At 51.4% G+C, this 6,000-nt stretch overlaps 1 protein-coding gene across 9 annotated transcripts in view; it reads right to left on the bottom strand.

Annotated features, from left to right (window-relative positions):
- Nucleotides 1-5,238, bottom strand: part of MARCHF8 (membrane associated ring-CH-type finger 8) — an 84,789-nt gene extending 79,551 nt beyond the window's left edge. For 5 of the 9 annotated variants that reach the window (XM_031607694.2, XM_031607697.2, XM_031607693.2 and 2 more), the window contains exon 1: nt 4,297-4,439. The gene's annotated coding sequence lies outside the window, so the exon portion shown is untranslated. Of the gene's footprint in view, nt 1-3,788; nt 4,166-4,296; nt 4,440-5,067 lie in introns of those variants that run through there. The other 4 variants (XM_090145157.1, XM_090145153.1, XM_090145154.1 and 1 more) reach the window with 3 other exon arrangements.
- Between the last annotated feature and the right edge of the window lie 762 nt (nt 5,239-6,000).

Consider the following 6,000-nt stretch of genomic DNA (forward strand, 5'->3'; position numbering starts at 1 on the left):
CTTTAATGCTGTAAAGTGCTCATCTTAACAGTTGACTGTGCATCTCATTGCATGAAGAAAAAAAAGTAGGAAAATCTCAGCCACGGTTTCTAGAATCTGTTAATAACTTGTGACCTAGCAGACAAACACCTGGCATCAGAAATTCCAACAGTGCTTTCAATAAGCTGTGACATTCTGTCAGGTCTCTGGCTGAATTCAAGATGTGCTGCCAATCTCCCTCACCTGTCTGGAGGTCTCTCAGGCAAACTCCAGAGAGGAATCTATTTTAGAAGGCAAGCAGTTGAACTGCCATTTGCATGCATCTTTCCCCTGCAGCAGCCCAACTCTGCTGGCCAGCTGGGCACAGAGGGAAGGCCAGCATTCCCCATTCTCTGGAAAAAGAAACTGCAAGCACTGGAAACTCTTGATGGTTGAGATCTCTGCGGCTGTTTGTGAACTGTCTGGTGATTAATTACATTTAGGAATAACACGGCTCTTAAAGTCTATTGTTAATTGCATTGAACAGCTGAAAAACAAACAAAACAAAACCAACCAAAAAAACCACCCAGGGCTTGGAAAGACTTTGCAAGGGCATCTCATCCACTCACCTACCACAGAATCAATAAACACAGTGTAAGCTGTTAAGTGGTTGTTCAGTGCTTCACAGGAAAGCAGTTACATGTTACATTCCTTGATAAAAGACCTGTAAAAGTATTGTGGTAAGCATTAAAGGAGAATCTTCCTTGGAAATGAGTTCTTTGGCCAATTGGTCTTCTCAGGAAAGGCCAAAGGACAGAAATAGTAACACTGGCCCTGACTCAGTAAAGAAGCAAAAATCTGGAGGAGCAGAACTTCACTACCAGCAAATCTCACCCAGCAAGTTTAACACAGGCTCTGCCTCGCCGTGTAGGCTGCCACCAGACCACAGAACATCCTGAGTTGAAAGGGACCCAGAAGGACCACGGAGTCCAACTACAGACCTCTGAGGCCAACACACAAGTCAGTAAAACAGAAGTCACAGTAAGCTCTGCACAACTTCCATGAGCACGGCTGTTTCCATATCTCACTACAGAAATTCCTTTGCTGAATTAGATGTGTGGTTTATGTGGTTTGCTTGTGCTGTTCCTGCAGCAGCTCGCACTACATCTTTCAGAAATGAAAGCAGCGGAGCAGACAGTGACACCACAGCTTGTTCCCCAGGAAAATTTCCCCTTTAATACCTCATGGTCTACACTTTCCCAGATTTTCAGTTTTCCATTCTTTAGAGCTTTCTACAGTTTTGCTAATCACTATTTATATACACAAATGTGGTGGGTTAAGTTAATTTAGCATATCCTGAAGTGATAAAAATGCCATTTTCCATAGAAGTGACCACAAACTCAACACATGTTATTTTAAAAAAAACCTTGCCTGACCAAGTCTTACTCTGAAAAACCTTACGTTGCCTGGAGCACACTGCCCAATTAGACAAATTAATATCCCATTTGTTTTAGACACAAGGGAGGAAGCAGTGGGTGTGAAATCCAGACGAGAGCAATCACTTGGAATTACAGGAAGTTCCTTATTCTCCAGTATGCAAACCCATGAGAGCATGAGGAAACAGCTATCCAGGAACAGATAACATCTTCGGGTCCTACAAACCAATCAAATAAAACGCAGGGCCAGAGATGACCTATTTTCCTAAGCAGTGTTTCAAAAGAGGATGAGCAGTTCAAGGGTCTCAGAGGCCAGAACAGCCATAATTAAGAAAACAAGACAGTATTTCCACAAGGGGATTTGGCTGAATTTGCTGAGTGTCTTACATTCTGCTTTGCTGCTTGCAGAAGTTCTGGATGGCCAAACCTTTCTATGCAAACAGATACTGCGATTAAAGTTTTGGGAGTCAGTTTTCAGAGACACAGATGATATTAACTTTCTCTGAAATCTGATGGAATTTGGGCATTTGAACCGTTTCCTATGCATTTCTTTAGAACGTAGTAGAAAAACACACCATGCATTTTGGAATGTACAGCAAGAATCAGGCAAAAAAAAAAAAAAAAAAAGCAGAAGAGACTTTTCCTAAAAGGGCCATGACAAAAATGCAGTGCACTTGAAACAACAGCTCTCTACCTACAAATAAGTTATACTTCTTCCTGCCTCTGTTCCACCTCTCTCTGCAGCAGAGGGGAAGGATCTCCCCATCTTGCCAACTACATTTAAACTCCTGTAAAGTGCTGAGCTCTGCCACAAGCAGACAGCACAAATGGCACCCAGGTTCCTTCAAGCTCTGCCCATCGCAGCCTATTCATTTGGCAGAGGAGCTCAGCAACCACCTCTTAAGAATACTCATGAGACACTTCTACAGGACCAAGAGCTCCTTATACAAAACTTACACAAAGCAAAATAAAAATTATAAACACAGAACGATACAGTCATTCCTATCTGCACATCTCATAGCAAATGGTGATTCTCACTCGAGTCTCCAACAGCCATTTATGAAGCTGGCTATCAGTCACCTCAGGGCTGACTGTTTTTGACAGCTATGATGGGAAAGACTAAGAGCAGAAGACTCATTTTCCTCATGCTGCAGAAACTGTAAGGAGAACCTGCCACTCCTCTCCTGGTCAGTACTACTGGGAGCAGCCACACTCCCGCACCGATCTGCTTCCTCCACTAATAACGGTGCTTGGAACAGCAGTGAGGAAACCAGGCTGGCAGAGAAGAGAGTATGGCGTGCTGCCAAAGCAGGTGCTGACAGCCTCAGCAGATGGACTCCTTTCACCATTGGACATGGGAGAGTTGCCTGTCCAAAGGCTTAGACTGCAATAACAGAAATTAAAAATCCCTCATCCTGTAGGAAGCAGTACTTCCTCATGACAGTTCAGACTGGGCTAAATCAGCCAGAGGACAGGTGGATTTCCCAGTGCTAGAATGATAACTGCTCCATTTAGGTACCTCCACCAGCCCTGACTGGTTAGTTACGGAAAACGTTACAGCTTTTATTCCGACCCATCAGCCCATAACAGAAACCTGGCCCTTTCCCACCAGCTTACCTCTATGAGCACACCTGCTGACTAGAGCTAGCAGAAAGTCAAGTTGAAGAAACATCCCTAAACACCACCACCACAACAAACAACCAGCAAATTCTGAACTTTTTAGGTTCCCACTGGATGTAACTAGAGTTACACGAAGTCCCCAGTGAAGAGACAGTTGCTCAGTCTTCATTAGTCCTATCAGTCTCAGCAGCTGCAGCACAGTGACATCCCAGGGAAGGTCTGGCTCTGACAGCACAGTGCCAGGCTTGCCCCGGGCAGCCTGGCACCAACAGCTGGGTCACAGCTCCCGACATTCCACAGCAGGCACACATCCTTAAGCCAGGACCCTTGGTGTTCCCAGCTGTCCCGCTCCAGATGCGAACTCAACACAACACAACACATCAACAGGAATTCACGGTCATTGACAGGTATCAAAGGAAACAACATAGGCTTGATAAATAAGTATTTTCCAAAGAAAATTTTCCTCTGCTAATCCGTGGCAGGTTTAACCCCAGCCTGGCCTGACACTGCTCAAACTAAAGGCAGATGTTCTCAAAGCGAGCTGCTGTTGCTGCCAGAGCAGCTCCCTACCGAGCCGTTGCAGCGGGTTGCTGCGGGCTGGCTCCGCTCAGGGCTCACGCACTTTGCCCGTTCCAAAGGCGGTGCCGCTTGCGTTGTCACACTGCAGCCCGAAGCTCGCTTCGTACGTTCTGCTTTTAGCCCGAATCGCACTCCGGGCGTGCTGAAGTTCGCGTTACGCTCGAGAACAACCCGAGGAGTACTTTATCTGCTCACCAGCTCCTGGAGGCATGAAAGAATTCGGGCTATTTCCCCGCCTGTCACGCAGCCGCAAGGCTCCGTACGGTCGGGTTATGACAGCACACCTTGCGTAAAGTTTTCACTCCGATCGCCTCCATTCCACATCGCTACCCGAACGCAAATTCGCGTCCTCTCCCGAGACAAACGCAGCGCAAAACCAGCGCCTCCACCCAGCTGATCGGCTCTCGTTTCCTCCCAAGCACCGCTAATACCTCCAGCGCCAACGCGCCGCGAGACGAGGTCAGGCAGAACAGACAAAGCCGGCGGCAGCGGGGAAAGCCTCTTACGGCCGCACCTGGAGCCGCTCCCGGCAGCGCCCCGCTCCGAGGGCCGCCGCCTGTTGCTCGCCGCCACCTGCGGGCGGAGGGCGCTGCCGCGGAGCCACGGTGCCCGCGGGCGTGGGACGAGCGGCCCGGCCCCCCCCCCAAGCCGGAGCCCGGAGGAAGCGGCGGCTCCCCGCGGTCGGGGCGGCGGCCGAGCCTACCTTGGTGCCCCGCGCAGGGCCCGGGCCGGCGGCTCCTCCTCCGGCTGCGGCGGCGGCTGCTGCTGCCCATGCCCGGGCCGGCAGGCGGCGAGCCGCGGCTCCGACGGGCCGGGAGCGGCCGGGCTCCCGCGGGGCTGGGGCAGCCCCGGCTCCCTCGCCCGCTGTTTATGGCGGTTCCGCGGCTGGCCGGGCTGCCCGTCACCGCTCCGCCCCGCCCCGGCCCGCCTCCGCCGCCATGGCCCGGAGGAGGACGGGGAAGCGGGGCGGGACGGGGCGCGCCGCTCAGCCCCCGCGGGCGGGGGTCGCCTCGCGGCTCCAGGCGGGGCTGCCCGGCACCTGTCTGCAGCGGAGCGGCACCGCCGCGGGAGCGAGGGCGGAGCGGAGCCGGGAGGCCGAGGGCAGCGGGCGGCCGCGGCAGCTATTTTGTACTTCTGTTGTGTGCGTTTCGTCATTTCTTCCCGGAGACAGAAGCGGATAACGAACGTCTGCTTGTTATGTGCTGGAACAGGTGAACGACGCGTAGAAAAAAAAGTAAAATGAGGGTTTGCGACGAAGTGCTGAGGGACGGATCTTCTCTGCCCAGGCTTAGTGGGAATAAGCGAGAAACCGAATAAGGCAGCGGCAGTGCCCCACCTCCTGCCTGCAGCACAGCGGAGACACACCTGGCAGCAAACAAGAGCACAAGTTCATTCCCTGAACCTTGTCAAAGTTTTTCATCCGTCTGCACTTGTTCACATCGAATCTACAGGGCTCCAAAGAGACAACACTTACCCTTTGAGTGCAATGAGAAGGTGTACAGAGTGAGCAGGGCAGCCCCTTCCGATGCCGAGCACAACCACCCCCAACACGTTGTCACTGTCTCTGCTTTAGGGCCAGCACCCCACGCAGGGGAGGAGCGAGGTGCTGCACCTACAGAGCTCGCAGTGCATTGTCCTGAGAGGAGTGCCTGCAGCTCCCGTTCAGTCCTATGCAGACAGAAGAAAGAAGGCAGACCTAGCTTACATCGCCTTAGAAGACAGGGATGTTTCTGCGTGATGATAACCACGTCCTGTCAGCAGGCAGTGTAGTACAGTCCTGCCTTGTAACGAGATCCACTCTCTGCTGTGCCACTGGCTTACCTGGAGGCTGCAAGGAAATCTTAGAGGAGGCTGTTCGCTTCCCTCAGCCGTTCAGTCCTTTTTGCTTGAATCATTTTCCAGGCTAGGAGTATATCTGTGGGTGTACCTTGTGCCATGTGCCAGACTAGGACAGGAGCTTGTTGGCACAGCCCAATGGGAGCAGAAATTAAACTGAGGTACAGCTGTACAGAGGGCAGACCTTCCAGGATACACAATAACGAATGCTCGGGCCTGAACTGAAAGAAGCCACCACAAGCCATCAGCAAAAAAACCTTAATTGCCAACAGAAGCAAAGTGCCTGAATTCCTTTACAGACAGATCTAAGCTTTCCCTATATTTTGTGATTTCTATGTTTTCCCTAACCCTGCCTAGTACAGTAAGCACACTGCTGTTCCAGAGGTGAAAACTCTGCAATAATGCCCAGACAGCAGCCCTGCACAGCCAGGACCAACCTCCATGCTAAGGAGCACTACTAGGAACACCTTCCTGCAGGCCTGACAGAATCACAGAATCACTGAAGTTGGAAAAGACCTCTGAGATCATCTAGTACAACCATCAGCCCCTCAACACCATGCTCACTAACCAT

Source organism: Phasianus colchicus, chromosome 8, assembly GCF_987193195.1.
Source record: "Phasianus colchicus chromosome 8, bPhaCol1.hap1.1, whole genome shotgun sequence".
Classification (NCBI taxonomy): Eukaryota; Metazoa; Chordata; class Aves; order Galliformes; family Phasianidae; genus Phasianus; species Phasianus colchicus.